Here is a 22,071-nt window from a genome sequence, read left to right on the forward strand (position 1 = left end):
GCTGATCAATCTCAGAACAGAGAGAAAAGGTACTAGTCCTGTCGCCAGGGGGGTACAACGGCCTCCTTAATTCAGATGGACTTACCCAAGTTTTTTTTATATATTTTGACCCGTAGAATACGAATTTTTTGGGTAACAGTTGATCCGGATGTCGATAAGATTGTTATAGACAAAGAACTTGAGGAATTACATAACAGCGATTTCTCGCAAAACAAAACATATTTTTGTATTTTTTGGGTCATTTTAAGCCAAAAATATTCCTACAAGTTTTTTCGTAGAATGCATAGTTTTCGAGATAACCTCGGTTGAACTTTCAAAAAATCGAAAAATTGCAATTTTTGAACCCGAATAACTTTTGATTAAAAAATAAAGTAGCAATTCTGCTTACCGCATTTGAAAGTTTAAGTCAAATTATACCGGTTTTGATTATTTGCATTGCTAAAAATTAATTTTTTATTGTTAAACTAATCTATAAACACATAGTGTTTCCCGTGCCTAATACATGCGTTTTAACGCATGCTACGTAGAAATTGCCTCGCTTGCACTTGTAGCTACTCTACCTACTCGTTCGATTTTAAATGAGAAATCATTGAAAACATCACTCACACACTAGGTGTTTATAGCTTTGTTTAACAATAAAATAATAAATTTTTAGCAATGCAAATAATCAAGACCGATATAATTTGGCTTAAACTTTCAAATGCGGTATGCAGAATTGCTACTTTATTTTTTAATCAAAAGTTATTCGGGTTCAAAAATTACAATTTTTCGATTTTTTGAAAGTTCAACCGCGGTTATCTCGAAAACTATGCATTCTACGAAAAAACTTGTAGGAATATTTTTTGCTTAAAATGACCCAAAAAATACAAAAATATGTTTTGTTTTGCGAGAAATCGCTGTTATGTAATTCCTCAAGTTCTTTGTCTATAACAATCTTATCGACATCCGGATCAACTGTTACCCAAAAAATTCGTATTCTGCGGGTCAAAATATATAAAAAAACTTGGGTAAGTCCATCTGACTTAAGGAGGCCTTTGTACCCCCCCTGGCGACAGGACTAGTACGGCATAACAATATATTTTCTTTTCAATTTATTTTTATATCACTTTCGATGTGTTTATTACCTTCATTATTTCCATTATTGTGCCGTAAGTTTATGTCTCTAAGAAGTTATATACTCGTATTTTCGTTTTCCAGAAGTAATAAAATTACTAAAAATTGATCAGTTGTGGAAATCGCATTTTATGCAAAAGATAAGGCTAAGTAAGTATTTCTCAATATCGATCCTGCATATTATTTCGATTTCCAGTTGAAGACGACACGCGGTGACATCACATTATGTAGGTAATGGCTTTTACTAATTTTATAGACGAATTCGACATTTTATTGCCATGCGAAATATTTTTATTCTAACAGAAGTAATAGAGATTGCAAGATACAGTGAACAGTTCAATATTTAAGCAACGAATAATTTCTAATTGATCATAAAGTTGACTTTGAGAATAAATTTATCGCTGAAAATGAAAAGAAAGTAGGTATTAGTTCAATCATTTGGTCGAAAATAAGGCAGATACCTGGAAAGTTTTCCGGGGGATTTGAAAATTGGTTATTTTATAGATTTCGGTATGCACTTTTTGAATTTCAACTTTGCGCCGTATCGAAAAAATTTCCTACAATTAAGTTTTTATAATTTTTTTCTGTAAAATCAATAGTATTCGCGTACCAGCGTCAGAAAGAATTATTCATATACACCACCACGTGTTTTTTGTATATTTTTCTAAAATATCTACTATTACCACCGGTATTAATCCTTTCTAGTCAGATGACCTCATTTTGATGATCTCTAGTATCTGATGTGGTACTCATTTGATAGAGTACGACATCAGAAACTCGTAGAACTTTTAAAAGAAAAGAATGTGGAGAGTCGAGATATACGGGTTATTGTCAATCTGTACTGGAATCAAAAAGCAAACAGAAACTATAGAAATCAAAAGAGGTGTTAGATATAGACAGGGTTGCGTGTTGTCTCCATTGTTATTCAATCTGTACAGGGAAGGTATTTTTAAGGAAGAAATATCAGAGGAAGAACATCAGAGGGTATATCAATAAACGAAAAAATCTTGAACAACATAAGATTCGCAGACGACAACGCTGTTTTTGCAGACAGTCTAGAAGCACTGCAACGATTAGTAAATACACCCAAACTTATATTAGCCTAATAAAATAAAAAAAAGTCAATATGTAAATTCGTACAGGTTAAAACAAATTTTATATCAAAGTTTAGGTGGGTACAAAAGATATTTTCAAGAAAGTATCCAAATCATACAAGGGGATCATTGTTTAAATAATTAAAAAGGGGTCATTTTTGCAAAAAAATTACTTTTTTAACTGCTGAGGTCATTAAATTACTAATGAAGGTCTAAAGGATTTTTTTCTGCAAAGTTGAAGGGTAAATTTTTCACATAAGACTTACTAAATTAAATTTGACCCCCTATTTATTTAAATAATTATACATAAAACTTTAAAAACAAATTTGCAAAAAAATATTTTTAGCGTTTTAAATAAGCAATATAAAATATCTTATTTTACAGACTAAGTTGCGCTATGTTACCAGTATTAAGGAAAAAAAAATTGGTCGAAAAATATTTAATATTTTTTGAGATATTGAATTTGTTTATTAAATGTTACTATATTTTCAATTGCAAAAACGCGGTTGTTGCCAAAGAAATATTCACCTGCTTAAGATCTCATTATTTTTATTTTTATGTATGTTTTCGATAAATGTATTGATAAATTCAAATTTCAGTTAAACTCCCCACTAAAATGGCATTTGAAAATTATTCAAATTTGTTTATAATTTGTTTTTTTAATAACGTCGCGGGGATTAAGTATTTTGAAATGCCGTTTCCATAATTGGGTTCCTGGGAATTTTTTACTAATTAACAAAATTTTTTTGTCATTTTTCTTCTTCTTTTTTTTTTCTTTGAGTTATATTACTACGGGCCCTTTTTTGGTTAAATTTTATTAAGAATGTCGAATCTCTGAGTTATAGATTCTAGACCTAAAAATATTAAGATTTAACTAAAATCTCTTAAATAAAATGTGGCTACTTACTGAGTTACAGGGTGTTTTATTTAAAAATTTAAAAATTATTGTTACCAAATACTTTAAAACTATTTGACGTATCCTTATCATACTTGGCAGAAAGTGTGGCTATTATACACCCTATTAAATTGTGATTAATAAACGTTTCTAGCTAGTGCCAAAGGCGTACGACAGGGGATAGAGAATGATTGACCCTTCCCAAATTCTACGCCACTGAGTGAATTACTATTGTAGCGAAATTTTTCGATTCTCCAATACTTTGTATGTAAATAACTTTATTGGTATCGATAAAGTCATCAGTTTGAGAGATATTGGAAATTTAAAATGAATGAATGAATGAATCAAAATAACTATGCCGTTTTATTTTTAACGACCAATATCTCGAAAACTAATGACTTAATCGTTACCAGTAAAGAGTATATTATTTACATAGAAAGTATTGGAGAATCGAACAATTTCGCTAAAATAGTAATTCCCTCAGTGGCGTAGAATTTGGGAAGGGTCAACCATTAACTGGCCCCTGTTGTACGCCTCTGGTGGTAGCTAGAAACTTTTATTTATCACAATTTAGTAGACTGTATAGTACCCACACTTTCTGCCAAGTATGAAATTTTTAAATTTGTAAATAAAACACCCTGTAACTCAGTAAGTAGCCACATTTTATTTAAGTGATTTTAGACCAATCTTAATATTTTTAAGTCTAGAATCTACAACTTAGAGATTCGACATTCTTAATGAAACTTAACCCAAAAAGGGCCCGTAGTAATATAATGCCAAGAAAAAAAAAAGAAGAGGAAAAAAAGACAAAAAAATTTGTTAATTAGTGAAAAATTCCCAGGAACCCAATTATCGAAACGGCATTTCAAAATATTTAATCCCCGCGACGTTATTAAAAAAATAAATTATAAACAAATTTGAATTATTTTCAAATGCCACTTTAGGGGGAAGTTTAATTGAAATTTGAATTTATCAATACATTTGTCGAAAATATACATAAAAATAAAAATAATAAGCTTTAAGACAGGTAATTATTTCTTTGGTAACAACCGCGTTTTTTCAATTGAAAATAGAGTAACATTTAATAAACAAATTCAATATCTCAAAAAATATTAAATATTTTTGGACCAATTTTTTTTTAATAATACTGATAACATAGCGCAACTTATCCTGTAAAATAAGATATTTTATAGTGCTTATTTAAAAAGCTAAAAATAATTTTTTGCAAATTTGTTTTTAAAGTTTTATGTATAATTATTTAAATAAATAGGGGGTCAAATTTAATTTAGTAAGTCTTATGTGAAAGATTTACCCTTCAACTTTACAGAAAACAATCCTGTAGACCTTCATTAATAATTGAATGACCTCAGCATTTAAAAAAGTAATTTTTTTGCAAAAATGACCCCTTTTTAATTATTTAAACAATGATCCCCTTGTATGATTTGGATACTTTTTTGAAAATATCTTTTGTACCCACCTAAACTTTGATATAAAATTTGTTTCAACCTGTACGAATTTACATTTTGATTTACATGTAGTGTAATTTTATTTTACTAGACTATATGGAATCACCATGTATTTCACAGTAATATTTATTTCTTTAAAAAAAAACTTATTATTGTTGCGAAGAATAAAGGTTTTTATTGAAAATAAACAAATATATAAGACAATCGGTTAGTACAGCCGGGTACGGTATGGATTATTTGCTTGAGTTGAAAGTTGAACGAAAATAAGTAAACTAACTTTTGCGTCCAAAAACGAAAATATACCTCATGTGGGGTTATAAAACTTACAACGAGGAAAGATTATTGGTCTTGTAGAGAAAGTAATGTTCTCAGAGGGACATAGCTGTAATACAGGGCGTTCTGTCCAAAAGCTATGCTAGGAAACAGGAACTAGGAAAGCTCAAAAATAAAGCAAGGAAAAGTCGCCAAAAGTAATAACGGCTCTCTACGATCGTTTAATTGTCCAATCAGCTGGAAGACACTTAACCATTTCTCACCTGCAGCTCCAAAGGCAGCTTTTGGAAGCTACAGCTGTAACTGTTTCAGTTGAAACGATAAAAAGAAGAGTTCGTACCAAGAAGTATACAGCAGGAGACAGTTATGGGTTCCCGGGTTATCTAGTCAGCACAAGATTGATCACCTAAATTGGTGTCTTCACCACCAAAACTGGAACATTGGGAATTGACAAAATGTGCTTCAAAAAAGTCAGGATTTGTGTAAAATCAGATGACCCACGAAATCGTGTAGGTACTTAAAGGGTGAAGAAGACAAGCAAGGATGAAAACTGTCAGATCTGTTCACAAATATACAAGGGGAAGTGTAATGTTCTGGAGAGGAATTATGATCTGTAAAAAAACTCCTTTAATTTTTATCCAATCAACTTTAACTGCTCACGGGTATGTTGATAACCTGTAGTCAGGTTCTGGAGAGGTGCAATAGGAGAAAATGTAATTTTATTGCATAAGGACTTGATGTGATAACACTGACTACCACAAAATACAAAAAAAAATAAATAAAAACTATTTAAACATTATTCGTTTTACATTGAAATTTTGTAAGCTATTGACTTTAAAACAACTACTTTCAATTTGTTTGTTAAATACTTTATTGGTTTTATTTAATTGTTATGTATTTGTTATTAAATTGCTTTAAAATAAATATTGTTTTCCGCAAATCACCAGGAAATTTTGACATTCCTGTCAAAATTTCTTGAAGAAAAAGTCAGGACTTCCTTACTGTAAGGAAATGTCATTTCCTTACTGTAAGGAAATGATATTTCCGTACAGTTGTTAGTGTTCTACATAAATGATAATACATATTTTTACTCATGCGATAATCCATAAAACGTCTGTATGCATTTTCGTACTTTTCTCTTGATTTCTTTGGCAATAATTCTAATGAAGCAGTATTCACTGCCTCAACCAGCTCTGGAGGAGTCCCAGGAATGGAAATTTCATCATCACTTATCATTTTACTTTCGAGAACACCAGCAATTAAATTTATAAGCGTCAAGTTTGACAATTCAACCTCAATACGTTTCCATAGTAACCCAAGTAATTTTATTAGGAATTTCAAAGCACCATTTATTTGGGAATAAAATTATCGCGTTTTTTTTAAATCAATCAATATCTGTCGAATTTTAAACGATTTACGGAAAAATAGTATGTTTACCTCGTAGGAAAAGCCACATTCCTGGACTCTGTGTTGCTAAGTCTCGGCTTGCGCCTCGACTTAGCAATCTTCACAGTCGTCCAGGAATGTTAAGCTTTTCCTACCCGGTAAACAATGTACTATTGACTTCGTGTGTTCGCTTTTTAATTTCGCACGAAATAGAAGAAATATCAGATGATTCCCTATACGTTTGGGTGTGTGTAGATTAAATCAAGACATTATAAAATATGGACTACAAATGAACGTTAAGAAAACCAAGTTCGTCATAAGAAACCCAAGCTCTAGAATAGGTATTGAAACATATTTCTTGTAAGTGTAAAAAAGGTTGTCAAAAAGCCTGTGGATGCAGAAAAGCTGGATTAAAATGCTCCGTTTCCGTTATATGCACAAATTGTAGTAGTACTTGTAATAATTCACAAATTGCATCCTATAATTTCAACGAAGAGGAAGAAACTGCGCCTATTTTTGAAAAAGCTTTTGATGAAATCGAAGATGAATAGGCGTGTGATGAGTCTAGTCACATCTCAGATGGTGCAGACGAAATTTCGGGCTGCGATGTCTCGATTGATGTTCAGGACGAAGTCGTAACATCTGGTCCATCAGAAACAGCAAAACGAAGGAGATTGCGCCAAATTTATAAATTAATAAATGCATCATATTTTGTGTGGATTAGGCTTACAGGGGAAAGCACAATAAAAAAAACGACATTGACAACATAATATTTGTATTCAAAATCCCAAAAACCACCGAGTAACGAGTTTGCACTCATTTGGATTCGAATTTCGGTTTTAAAATAAAACTTCTCAAATTTAATAATAATTCTAAATACCACCCATATTAAAGGTTATTATTTCGTAATAATGTCAATTCAGTTCCAAAGCTTTTCAATGTTACATTAATTTTTACAGGAACCTATTAGTATCTAGATATATTTTTAGCAATCTCTTCTACTTAGATTTGTTTGATGCGGGTATTATGAATATCGGAATAGTAAAAATACGTTAAGTACAGATAGATCAAGTGCAACGATACATCAACATCAGTTGTTTCCATCCGTTAGACATATTTATGCAGGTTGCGATAACCTCGAAAAAACAAAAGGCTAACTACATATTACAAAAGATTTCAAAAGTCTACGTTGAATATTAATTCCTCATTAACATAATTTCTCTTGAAAGAGCAAATTACTTTGGATAAACAGTGGCAAAACTAATAACTTGTACGTAGATAGTCAAACCGATTGTATTTTACAAAATGGACCGAGGCGTATGCGTTACCAAATCAAGAAGCTGCTACCATTGCAGAGGTACTTGTTAAAGAATTCTTCAGCCGATTTGGTGTTCCCTTAGAGATCCACTCCGATCAAGGGAGAAACTTTGAGTCAGCCCTTTGCCAAAACGGTTGTAAATTGATTGGTGTCAATAAGACTAGAACGACACCCCTGCATCCTCAATCAGATGGAATGGTCGAGAGGATGAACCGAATGATGGGTAAACACATGTTCAAAGTTGTGTCTGAACATCAGCGAGATTGGGACCAACACATTCATTTATTCCTGATGGCCTACCGCTCGGCCGTGAATGAAACTACAGGTCAAACACCAACCTGCCTGATATTGGGTCGTGAAGTTCGTTTGCCCTGTGACCTAGAGTTTGGCTGCAGACCTTCCGAGGAACATATTGCAGGCGAAGAATACGTCGACCGCCTGAAGTTACGAATGAACAACATTCATGAACTTGCCCGACAACACATCCTGATAGCCAGTGACAGATTGAAAGATAAATATGATTCTCGATGCAAGAATGAAAGCTTCGAAGTAGGTGATCTTGTCTGGCTTTATAATCCATAACGTCGTCGAGGATTGTCTTCTAAACTACAAAGACAATGGGAAGGTCCGTATGAAGTTAAGAAGAAAATAAATGACGTAATATACAGAATTAAGAAGTTGCCAAAGTTATTCATATAGATCGACTTACACCATATGCTGGCTCAAATGAAACAGAAGAAGCACGAGTCCTCCAACATGAGATGGAAGATGCCAGACAGCCAAGTTTTAAGAAATTTATGTTAAATTACGCAGAAAGAAAGAGTGCTAGATACGGCGCGACCACAGAAGTTCGGCAAGATCTGTTTAGTGTTCCGGAAAACGTCTCTCTTGCCCATTGTGTTTCCCAAGACCTCGAGATGACTAAAGGAATCTCGTCAGCATTCAATAGAAAGTTCGGCCGCCTGGACGAGTTAATAAATCAGCAGCCTAAAGTTGGAAAACTACTGCGATTAGAAGATGGTCCTCGATCTTTGCTGTATATGATGACCAGAAAGTCTTATACAGACACGCCAAGCTACGAAAACATATGGCGTGCTCTAACTAATTTGAAGACAACCGTGCGTAATTATGAGATCAAAAATTTGGCTTTACCAAAGATAGGTCATGCACTAAAAATCTAGATTTGAAGATTGACTATGTGTTACATTAACCCGAAGATGTCGTATCCTTCAAAGACAGTAGATTGTTATTTTTTCTTGAAGGGTGTATGTAGAGTTGCAGAATCCTGTAGATTCCGCCATCCTGGGCCTTCATCTGGAGTTGGTGATCGGGACGTTCAGATCTTAAGAGGGGAGCAGTGTAACGAAAGAGAACTTTTGACTGACCCCGTATAACGGTTCCCAACACGAACGTGTTGGAATGTATCTATCGAAGGATCTAGGCGTTGTTGTGAGGGGTAAAGAGTGTTCCAGAATGTACGCCAGGTCGTGCGACGACTAGAGATGGGCAGACATTTCTAGTAAATAACCTGATCACTATAAATAGCTCGCCCTTATTAGAATTTAATTAGTGTATAAGATAAATTCAGTCTTTAAAGTTGTATAAATAAATAGTCGTATACAGGGTGTCCATAAACTCTCCCGACAAACGAAGACTGGAGATTCTTCAGATAATTTTAAGAAAATTTAACAAAATTCACCTTGTTCGAAAATGATTCCTAAGGAAGCAAGAGCTCTTTAAAGATGGCGTCTTGTAATTCGTTTTTTTAATACCTCCAGAACGCTTCTATTAAGAAAAACGAAAACTCGTACGCCTATTTGTCTCCAAAAGATAAATCGATTTCATCAACTGCGAATTTCTAGTACCGGTCATAGGATAGGCGTCCGTTTTGGGTAGGGCAACGGTTATTTTATTACATGACTTTTTTGTCTGTAACTCTTAAGCCTTTCTGACACTGGATTATTAAATTGTGAGTTATTTTAGTACTAAAAGGTACCTACTCTTGCTTTAATTCGGTAGGACGCACCGTTTTCTAGAAAAATCGATTTCAAAATTTTTGGTTTGTTGAATTTGAAAATTTTTTTTCAAAAAAACTTAATTTAGAAAACTGAAAACTGGTACGTTTATTTATCTTCCAGAGATAAATCGATTTCAATTCAAATAACCAATACTTTTCAAATCGATTTTTCTCGAAAACGGTGAATCCTACCGACTTAAAGCAGTATATTACCTTCTAAAATACCTCACAATTTAATAATCCAGTGTCAAAAATGCTTAGAAGTTAAAGAAAAAAAGTTATGACATAAAATAACCGTTACCCTATTCAAAACGGGCGCCTATGACCGGTACTAGAAATTCGTAACTGATGGAATCGATTTATCTCTGGAAGATAAATAAGTGTACTAGTTTTCGTTTTTCTAACTAGAAGCGTTCTGGAGATATCTAAGAAAAACTAATTCCAAGACGCCATCTTCAAAGAGCTCTAGTTCTCTTAGGAAGCATTTTCCCACTAGGCTAAATTGTCTTAAAATTATCTAAAGAATATTCGGTCTTCGTTTGTCGGGAGACTTTTTGTACTTCTTCTTCTTCAGGTGCCGTGTCTGTATTCAGACGTTTACATCATTTTTACAAGTTCCTGAAACCCCTCTCTATCGGCTGCTGCGCGAAATAATTCTTCTAGCGTGGAACCACACCATTGTCTAATATTACGCAACCATGAAAATTTCTTTTGACCAATCCATCTCTTTTCCTCCACTTTTCCTTGTATTATAAGGCGAAGTAGATGGTATTTAGGCCCTCTAATTATATGGCCGAAGTATTCTGTTTTTCTCCTCTTTATGATGCTTATGAGCAGACGTTCCGAATTCATCATTTGAAGAACATCTTCATTTCAAGTGTGCGAAACGCACGATATCTTTAGGATTCGTCGATAGCACCACAATTCGAATGCTTCTAATCTATTTAGCTTTGTGATTTTTAACGTCCATGTCTCACAAACATACAATAATATAGACCACTAGTAACATTTTAGGATCTTCTTGCGAATCTTTTGCACTTTTTGGACACCCTGTATAAATTCGAATCGAGAGTTTTAATTTAACTGTAAAATCGCTACAATATAGACATACTTACGTAGTAATTCTACTGGGATCTCGTACTATAATGTCTATGGATTTTTATATACTTATGGCATAATTTCCTAAGAAAATTACATATTATTTACTAATAGAAGCATATTATTTCATAATTATAAGCGTCGTTATTTAACTAAAGCATTAAATATTGAAAGTTTTCTCTGAGTTTCTAATGCAAAGGTATAATTTTGTAGTTGAGTACACCCCGTTAAACCATACAACGCCGCATTGCGTGCCAGTCCCGGCCTAATGGTCATTTCCATTGGTCAGCCCAGCAGGAAAAGCCGGTAGTTGTAAACGGTTGTTGACCCCGGAAAAGCTACGGGAAAACTACCACGTGCCACTCATGACTTCATGAATTTTTAATCCACGATACGATCTACAATCAACGACAATAAAACTTTTTGTCCAACTTCTATATCTTTGTGCCTAAATAAGGAAATGAATTAAAGATCGATTCTATCCTACTTTCTTACTAAAAGGTGAAGATTATTATCTGAATTTTTTATTCGATACGGCCGAGTTAAATATTGTCCTAAACCTAAATTAGAACATACGAAAAAGTGTTTAGAAAAGTTTACTGACACGATCCCAATTCTGTTCGAATCTTCTCTATTCGTGGCAGCCTAAATTTATAATTTATTTATTTCGGTCAATATTAAAACAATGGAAAACAAACAATATTATGTCGAAAATTAAAACAAATGCTATACATCTTATTGAAATGTTTTATATTGAAAATAAACTGGCACCAAATTGAATTTAAGAATTCTCCGTTATAGCCACATCTCAAATGCTTCCAATTTTTGAAGTTATACTTCTTTACTGGCGATATGAGGGTGAATTTTTATATGTTAAAACCTATGATCCCGGCGCATGCGCATTATAACTTTGTTCTGATTGGATGTTCAAATCACATGTCAAAAATTATTCAATATGGCGGCTGTGGCACAGCTGTAGTTAGATTATTTATGGTTGTTGCGTTTTAAAATATGTGTGAAAAGAAACAACAAACAAAAGTTAGTTAATAGTTATACTGCCTTTTTAAATAGTTTTCATATACCTATATTTTTGGACTTTTGGACTATTTTGGACAAGGAAAACTCATTCTAATTTGGTAAGTAGTTTTTATTATAATCATATTGTAATTATACATTTGGATTAGGTTGAAATACAGTAAGAGCGTCGATTATCCGAACTAATTGTGGGACATAGGTGTTCGGAAAACCGATTTGTTCGGATAATCGAACTACAATATATTGATACATATTTATAGTCATACATATTTATCCACAAGTGAATAAAAGCCATATTTATATACCTACATATTTATTTATATCTTGATAATGACAACTAGCAACTAAACAAAAAAGTGCAGTCTTTGCAACAACATAATTATTTTTGGATACAATATTGAAGAAAATTGAAGATATTTTAAGCGTCAATTACTAACGCTTGCTCGGATAATCGACGCTCTACTGTACATTTATTTTCTCAAGAATGGGGATTTTAGAGAGAAATCCCAAATTAGGTCTGATTTTTATTTTTAAATTATGATTGTTTAGCGTAGATTTATTTATCTAGTAGGTATGTAATGCTTTGATTTACATACTTAATTTGATTACCAACAAAAGTTCTACCAATCTTCATCTAATATATTGTTTTCTTACTGTTTTGTTATATTTTAATATTTTCTTCCACAAAATTTAAACTACATAATTTAATTATATTTAAAACAACTGTCAAACAGTAAAACGTTCAGTTACCCTATTTTTCCACATGACAAATAATGTGGAATTGGACGAGTGAGTCTAGGCTTCGATTACGAATCAATTCCCGATTCCCGATGCAAGTTTTTATTTTTTTATGCATTTTATGATTGTAAGTATATTTGTTATATAATTTTTTTTCAGAAAACGCGTATTTAAAATTTTTGCCAACAATTATTATCGTTCAGAAATCATTTTTTCTTTGTGGCATTTTTCAATGTGTTTGTGTGCGTTTTATTCTTTTATTTTTTTTAATTTTTGGTATTGTCTTAAAAATCACATAATATGTAGTAGAAGTATAACTTCTTACGTGCGTACAAAGTACACACACATTCATTTTTTACACATATCTTAGTCCACGATTCAGGATCCACGATTCAACACCGTAAAACAGGAAAGTGAAGACGTAGTATTCTTATTTTTATACCAAGATAGAAGTTGAGGCTTGAGGGTCTTGAAGTTGTTAGTCCATTCTTTATTTATTATGGTGCCGAGGTAGTTTTAGTGCGCCACTCTTTCTACAAGGGTTTGGTTGATGTAGAGTAGACCTTCTGTTATCTTTTTCTTCCTAATGATCATAAGCTTTGTCTTCTTTACGTTTATATTGAGTCCATATTTTTGACTGTAATACGTGATTTTGTTCATGAGGACGTGTAGGAGTTGGAGGTCTTCTAAGTTGTCCGCAAATACTATGGTGTCATCTGCATACCTTATGTTATTTAGCCGGTACCCGTTTAGTAGAATACCTTTTTCAATTTCGTCGAAAGCTTCGATAAATATTCTTTCAGAGTAGGGATTGAAAATTAGAGGGGACAAAATGCAGCCTTGCCGCACTCCATGCATGATTTTCACATATTCAATGTGTTCACCGTCAACTCTGAGGTTTGCAATCTGATTCCAGTAAAGGTTTCAAATTATTTTCAAATATTGGTTTTAAATTCCTGCTTCTTTTAGTATTTGCATCATCTTGGCGTATTAAAAACAAAGCCTCTCTAGTACCAACAGCATTTATGAACCCGAACCACAGATTAACCCAACAGATTGTTGGGTTAATCTGTGGTACCAGAGTTATCGCCAGGGTTTCGCATCTGGTGCCCGAACCGGTTGGACGAAATTTGACTTTCACATAGCTTATAAATTCTCTTATGGATTATCTTAAGGAACAATTTTAAGAGATGACTCGTCAGGCTTATCGTACAGTATTCTTCGCATTTTTTGGCTCCCGTTTTTTTTTAGAAGTGCAATAGACTCAGACTTCAGCCAGTCTGTTGGTATTTCTTTAGAGTTGTATAGGTTGTTGAATATATTTGTGATTATTGTTATTGATTCGTTGTCCATAGTTTGAGTAGTTCTGCTTGTATATTATCGGGACCTGCTGCTTTTCTACTACAGCTGCTGAGAACTATATCCAGATTGGACATAATTTTTCCAGTCGGTGGTCAAATTATTCAAATAAAAAATATCATACATCATTAAACAAGGGTCCTGTGTTTTGCCTATTCTTGTTCTTCTTAAGGTGCGATCTTTTTTCGAAAGTTGGAGATCATAATGATTACCTAAACTCTGTTCACGGCTGCTCTAAAAAGGTGGTTAGACGGGCAACTAAATCACTCTCTGAGATTACTCCAAGGCTACGCATTCCTAAAATCTTTCACTGCATAATATTCTGCAGAAGCTGGTGTTTTGTTCCACTCATCTCGTGGCCGAAGTATTGTAGTCTTCGTAGATATGTTTATTTCAATATTCAGTTTTGTTTCTTTTGAAGACTTCTTCATTCATGCCTCTGTCAACGTAAGATATTCTCAGGATTCTTCTGTAAAGCCACATCTCGTACCGTCATCTAGTCCTAGTCAGAGTGGATGCCTGTATACCGTAAAGAAGTATACTAAATACCGAGCATCTAAGCATGCGTAGAGAGAAATATACTTTATTAATAATATGTACCAAAAGGCCATCGACCAAAGTCTTTCAGCCATAAGCATGCGCATTTTTATGATTTATTCGAACAAATTGTTTCATTTTTATAAATGAGTTAGTTACGTGCAATTTCAATTCTCTCATAATGAGATACTTGTAAGACTGGTATCGTAGGAGATTCCTACAGGCAAAAGTCCAGTCGGACGTCCCAGAATGCGATGGAGAGATAACATCCAAGCAGATCTCCGGAAAATGAACATTCCATTGGACCCTAGGTTGGTGGACGACTGAACAAATTGGAAAAAGGTTGTACAGTCAGCCAGGACCAACCCAGGGTTGTAGCGCTACGTAATGATGAATTTCAATTCTACACTTGACTCCATGAGTCTTTACCCGTGCGTCATTAATATCTGGCGAGATAAAACACATACTTTTTATCTAGCATCTTTCTCTTCTACGCAAAAAAACTAAAGAAAAACCAGCTACCGCCTGTTATTAAGTAAAAACACATATTATTTTTATAAATGCTCTAGCAGTACATCGAAAAGAGATAGGTACAAAAAAAGACGATTGGAGATGTTTTCACATATTTTTAGTTTGTCGAATGGATGTTTAGATGGAATTTGGGGATGTTTAGTTTGTCGAATTTTTGCATTTTGAAGTTTTTTATAGTATACAAACAGTTGTTTTCACAACTAATTTTATATTGGAGTTTGAAATTTTATGGTAAGTTTATGCTATTTTACGATTAATTTTGACCACGTACAAAGCTAACCTCATTGACACAGTTAAGGAATGCTTGTGTTTAATGTTCCGCCAAAGTGAATAAAATAAGAAAAAGAAAATATATTATTGAATTTTTTTATAAATTGTTTATTTATTTATTAATCAATGATAATAAAAGAATTTATTAAGCTACTTCAAATGTAGCTGTAATTATGCACCAAAATTTTAAAGTAAAACTCAAATTTGATATTCTATTTATTTGATAATGTCAAATTTTATACTATAACCCGTAATCGGAATAATATCCACTTTCTGTAACTTGCTGTTGCGTTTAGTAAATTTCCGACTTATTTCGTATGCTTTGAATGATGACGCACTGGTAAAGACTCGTGGACTCAACTGAAGCTGTTAGTTCTTTTGCAAAATCATTTTTCTGATTTAGCAAAATTTCAAGATATTTATATACACGTCTGATATTTTGGCTATCAATAATGAAGTAGCACATTATTATTTGGTTTCTTGGTAAATATCAGAAATTTGGTTTTAATAAGTAAGTTCATATTTATTTAAGTCATAATGTAAATTTGCCGAATAAACTTTTTTGGACTATTCTTTCAGTCTTATTCTGTCAAACGCCCTTTCATAATCTATAAAGCAGGCCTACACATGCAGGAAGGCATAAACATATTTTCTTTTGTTTCCGTTTTGCCCCTAGTGTTTCTATTAGTTATTTTGCTAGCATCCTAGAACGATACATTCAATTTCAACAACGACTTCTTGTATGTAATATTAATGTCTAATACGAGTATTAGACATTAAAGTCCTTATCCTGTCGTTTACTTCGGAATATACTTTAACAGAAACGGTTCAGTTCATAAACGATTTTACGACACGCGACTGCCATTTATGACTAGAAATATTTCTCGAAAATGTAAGGAACGAAAGAAACTAGTAAAAATATATAATATATATTATATAATATAGTATATATATAGGTATATAATATAGTTTTAAGTTTGAAACAGGAGACAAATAAATATTACAAAAAATTTAAAAAATATTTGAAATTTGTAAATATTTGGAATGAATTCATCTAAAACACCGACCAAAATCTGAAGACAAAATTCGTCACAATACGTGAGTAGAACAACAGTCTCAGTTTGAAACATCAAACAAGATGAAATTCCGGATAAAATATATGCAACAAAATATAATAAGGAGCTGAAAATAGAGTTCCTTGCAAATATATTGATAACTACATTTCCGTACTCTCAGATAATGACACACTGAAGCTTCAAAGGTAAGAACAAAAATCCAAATGCACAGGCTACAGACTGCAATCAAAACCCTGAAAAAGGTTGGTAAATGGTATCACCCTTCAGAGTTCCCAAAGCTTCATATACCTGGGCAAAGAGCTAAATAGTCAGCTAGACCACTCAAAAGAAATTAGAAAACGCACTGCAATAGCAAAGTATGAACATGCCTAAAATGTTCTGTAACCCCAATCTATCAGTCACAATAAGATTGAGGACACTGAAGTGTTGCGTGCGGTCTCTATTACTATATGGCTGTGAGACCTGGACATTAAAACAGTATGACGTCAACAAACCGAATTCATTCGAAATGTGGGTGTACCTCCGAATGCTAAGAATAAGCTGGATCAGTAGAACTACTAATGAAGGAGTACTGGAAATAATGAAGACCCGTCCTCATCTGGTCAATACAATCAAAATTAGAAAGAGGTCATATCTACGACATGGGAATTTGAGCAGCTCCAGGTAATATTAGAAGGCAAATTCAAAGGAAAAAGGGGTATAGGAATAAAGAAAAAATCCTGGCTCCGAAACATCAGAGATTGGACCTACAAAATAGGGAATGACAATTCATCAAGCCCAAAACAAAAAGAAATTTGCCATATTGATCGCCTCCCTCAAAATAGAGAAGGCACTTAGGAGGAGGAGAAAGCGTAGCACTGGCCCTGTTACCCTGCTATAAACCTTAAGCCGCGTTAGCGGTATAAAATGGAAGACTATTATATTAAAAGAAAGATATCTCCTTCTTTACAGGGTTTTCTTTCGACACCATCCTTTTTGCCGATAAGGACATACCTGAAAGTTATTGTGCCTTGGACAAATGAAGATCTAGAAAAATGAAGAGGGTTGTGAAGATAAAGAATGAAGATGAATAATGAAGATGTCTCGGACACATTCAGAAGATGCCAGAGGATAGATTACTGAAAATTGTCAAGTACAATAAAAAGACGTCAGGGAAGACTTATTATTCAAAAAGTATCTCAAAAGCTCACAAATAATTACTATCTCTCTGCTAATAATTTTATAGTCTTTCTTTGGAAACTCAATTGCAGCAGTAATTCTCTAGAAAAAACTCATATTTATTTTTTCCTATTTCTATTCAAAATATAGCTTTTTGGGTGAAATCTTCCTTTGACCTTTAAAGAGACGACATGCAAAACACCTAAGAGTGTGTTTCACCACCAATAACTTTTTAATTAACTTAGAGCCAGGAAACCTGTTGTTCCCTAATATTTATTTAATTTCATTTTTGCTACTGTTCGTGACGTTCGTTTCCAAGGTCCCATTTCAACAGCGTTATGTATTATTAGAGGTCTTTTTTTAGTCCTTTTTGTTTGATTGTCTCAAAAAATAGCTACGTTACGTGATATATTACACAATGTTATAAATTACGTAAGACTGATGATGTTTGCAAAGACACGATCGATAGCAAATATTCATCGCAGAATATGGAAAAGGAAACATTGTTTGGAGAAGGTGGGTAGGTTTGTTTGTCCAAGAAGTAAGCAAGCAGATATTATTTTTGCTATTGTGTACCTTGTATCAACAGCGCCCATGAAGCCCTTTTATGAATTCATAAACATTTTTATATCGGTCATATTTGTGACGTCAAACAAAGAGTAATCAATAAGAAATGTAGATTGTTATTGTTAAAACAGTTCGAAAAATACAAATTAGTGCCTCCCACTAAAGGGTCATGCTACAGGAGAATGTGGAAAATATCATTGACAGATAGAGTAACAAATCAAGATGTTTTGCTGAAGATAGGGAAGGAATGCGAAGTCATAAAAACCACAAAAACGAGAAAACTGGAATATCTAGGCCACATAATGAGAGGGGAGAATTTTAAATAGCCAAACAGAGAGCAAAGAAAGCAAGAGATTTTAATCAGATTAGATGTATCCGAGATGAAAATAATAAAATACTAATTCACGAAAAGGATGTCAAAAAGAGATGGACAAAGTATTTTGACAGTTTATTAAATGAAGAATTTGACAGACAGCCTGTGGAGTTAACGGAGACAGTAACAGCAATGGTTACCGGAATAACAGAGCGGCCGTGGAGTAACGGCATATTCGCTGGCCTCATACGCCAGTACACGTGGGTTCGAGCCCTGCCAAAGACAAACCATTTTCATTTCCAATAATGACACGAGCCATCTCACCGTGCCTCGGAGAGCACGTAAAGCCGTCTGTCCCACTGGGCTAGTGTACATCGGCACTAGTTACTTGAAACAGGGTTAAAGATGTAAATGGCGCCGGAACTGTCCGAAAAGATCTCCCCGGAAAAATGCCATACGATATTATTATTATACCAGAATAACAAACGAGGAAGTGGCTCAAGCGCTTCAAAAAATAAAGAAAGGAAAAGCAGTCGGACCAGATGACATTTTGCTATTAATAAACTTTTTTTCGTACGCGGGATGCAGGCCTAAAATAAAGTCTTGATTTTAATAGTTTAAGTTCGCAAAAGTTGGCTGAAAAATATGGGAATGGAAAATTTCAAATTAACGATACTATAAAAATGCTCAACACTATAAAGGAAAGAAAAATGAGCTATTTTGGTCACATACTAAAAAATGAAAAATATGAGTTGATGAGATTAGTTGTGCAAGGGAAAGTGGAAAGAAACAGAAGATCGGAGAAAATAGATAAAAGAAGAAGATAAAAAATTAAAGTGAGTTAAAAGAATGTTGACAAAGATTGTTATGTAGAGGTAGACAAGATTAGCAATATTGAAGACATATTGAACAAATGACAGACCTCCAACTGTTTATCAAGAATACACCAGTGGTCCGAATAAAACAGTACCTATCTTGCAACAATAGTAAACGAACAATGAGATCATTAATTAGAAGTCAAATGTAGAATAGAGAAGGCTAGGGGCTAGGAGTGCATTCAACACCATGGACAAACTTTTTAAAAGCCATAACGTTAATCTGGAGATAAAAATAAGGCTCCTACGATGTCAACAACCAAAACAGAGTATTATTTAGATAATAATTATAAATAATAATGTTAGTTTGTTATGTATTTAGAGTTAGAAATACAGAAAAAATTCCTCTGATTGAAAAATCAAATTTGTTTGTTTTTAAAATAACAAAATGTCTGGCTAATTGGCTCGGCCAAGGCCATAAAATTCACACAAAAAAAAATACGATGTCATAATATATTCTCAATATTATACTACGGAGTTGAATCCTGGACACTCACTGAAACGATGGAGAAAAAACTTAAAGCCTTCGAGTTGTTTCTATACATGCGAATTACAGAAAAGGCCATCGAGTACAATAAACCCGCATATCTATGTTTTATAGACCTGACAAAGGCTTTCGATCGCATCCAAGTCGAAGACGTCTTACACCTACTGTATAGAAGAAACATACTAATCAATATTATACAAACCATCGAAAACATCTACTTCCATAATCGAATACAGGCAAAGATAAATGGAAAACTAACGCAGTTTATACCAGTACAAAGCGGAGTCAGACAAGGTGACTCATTAAGTCCACTGCTATTTAATATAATAATGGACGAAGTAATACAAGCAGTACGTAAAGGTCATGATTACAGAATGGGGAACAAAGAAATCCAAATATTATATGTTATGCAGAAGACGCCGCATTAATCGCTGAGACAGAAGACAATCTCCAAAGATTAACACACACATTCAATACAACAGCCAAGAAATACAATATGATATAATATCAGCAGAAAAAACAAAATGTATGACAATATCTAAATTATCCACTACGATGTAAAATCGAAATTGATGGGAAAATAATAAAGCAGGAAGCAAGGTTTAGATATCTGGGCATAAATATAACTATGTAGTTACGGAGATGTTGAAGAAGAAGTACGACAACAAAGCTTAAAAGCAAGTAAAGCGGCGGGATCTCTTAATGACACAATCTGGAAGAACGAACACCTAAGATAAGACACAAAAGCAAGAATCTATAAAGCAGCAATTAGACCTATATTGACATCACGGCCGAAACAAAACCTGACACATCTAAAACGAGACTACTAGAAACAACAGAGATGAAAATACTTCGACGAATATCAGGGAAAAGTCTGTTGGATAGGTAGAAAAGCGAAAACATAAGAAGAGCATGCAATGTAGAAGACATAAATGGATGGGTGACAAAACGGAAACAGGAGTGGAACGAACACATTAGTAGAATGGCAGAGAATAAGATAGTACGAATAGCACGAGTTAAGTCACCAAATGGACGAAGAAGTATTGGCAGACCAAGAAAAAGACGGTGCGATAATTTAAACAATTTAAAAGGCTAATATTGAAGAAGAAACCGGCTTTAAAGCCTACATACAAGATAGAAGAAGAAGTTGTTATTCTTCAATAGTTTTATCTGTCTAAGTATCTAAGAATAATACATTATTTAAGTACTCGTTATTAAGTTTTCTCGTTTTTACAATCCAGTAAAATCTAGCACGACAATTCTTACTTTCTAGTAAAATACCATAAACTACACACGCAACACGGGCCCCGAATTACCTGGGCACAATACAAAAAGGGCCACAAAAACCCACTCACCCTCATACACATGATGTCGCGAAAGTACAGTCAATACACAGCAAAAGAAAACCCAGTTCTGCTATCATTAATAATCGCAAGGTACAGCATATTCGGAGCCATGGTCATCAATCATTTCCAAATCTAGCCGAAATTTATCGGAAAAGCCGGAAAAACTGAACCGACTCACGCGGAGAATGTTTACAAACTGAAGTTCGCGGGTTCAATCGACGATGGCTGATGGTTTTCAACTTCGAGACCGTTTTGACGACTGACGATGGGAATATCGAACACGAGACTTCTACCGTGACAAAGTATGCTCGAATTGAGGGAAACTATTTTCGCTGTGATGGAAAAGCCACTGCTTTCTACAGGTGAGTTTTTTCTACCAGTGGCGGCGGATAAACAAATTGAATAAATTTAGAATAAGAAAAAATCTTATCTTGATAGGTCTGGATCCCGTGTATGAAAAAAAGTTGATTAATAGCAAGCTGAAAATTTGTAAATAGCTTAAGGGTGTCTAGTCGGATAAACTTTGATATGTGGGAACACTGGAACAGGGGCAGTTTTAATTGTGGAACAGGTTAAAAATTTGGAACGGTCAGACCACGAAAACGGCACATTTATTTTGTCCGACAGAATAGACTTAAACTCTCCGAACAGAGATTAAACTCTGCAAAAATCAGACTGCTATTTATCATCTGTCATAATTCCTGTCATTTGACATATTCTACATGTTCCACTCATTAAAACGCCCATTTGGTGATAAATAGCAGTCTGATTTTTGCATGAGAGTTTAATCTCTGTCCGGAGAGTTTAAGTCTGTTCTGTCGGACAAAATACATGTGCAGTTTTCGTGGTCTGGCCGTTCCAAATTTTTAACCTGTTCCACAATTAAAACTTCCCCTGTTCCAGTGTTCCCATATATCAAAGTTTGTCCGACTAGACACTCTTAAGCTATTAACAAATTTTCAGCTTGCTATTAATCAACTTTTTTTTCATACGCGTGATCCAGACCTATGAGTGTTTCAATTTAATTTTCTTTCTAGGAAGCATCGTGTAGAAAATAAGATGCGAGTAGTCGACTAGTCTACGGGAAATTGAGACAATTTTTTACTCATAAGTGGAACA

At 33.8% G+C, this 22,071-nt stretch overlaps 1 protein-coding gene across 6 annotated transcripts in view; it reads right to left on the bottom strand.

Moving 5' to 3' along the window:
* LOC114337860 (cyclin-dependent kinase-like 4) overlaps nt 1-22,071 on the bottom strand; it is an 86,581-nt gene that overhangs the window by 45,040 nt on the left and 19,470 nt on the right. For 3 of the 6 annotated variants that reach the window (XM_028288409.2, XM_050659755.1, XM_050659756.1), the window contains exon 1: nt 20,962-21,208. The exons of 1 other annotated variant lie outside the window; for it this stretch is intronic. The gene's annotated coding sequence lies outside the window, so the exon portion shown is untranslated. Of the gene's footprint in view, nt 1-20,961; nt 21,211-22,071 lie in introns of those variants that run through there. 2 more of the 6 variants (XM_050659757.1, XM_050659754.1) reach the window with 2 other exon arrangements.

Source organism: Diabrotica virgifera, chromosome 8, assembly GCF_917563875.1.
Source record: "Diabrotica virgifera virgifera chromosome 8, PGI_DIABVI_V3a".
NCBI classification, from domain to species: Eukaryota; Metazoa; Arthropoda; class Insecta; order Coleoptera; family Chrysomelidae; genus Diabrotica; species Diabrotica virgifera.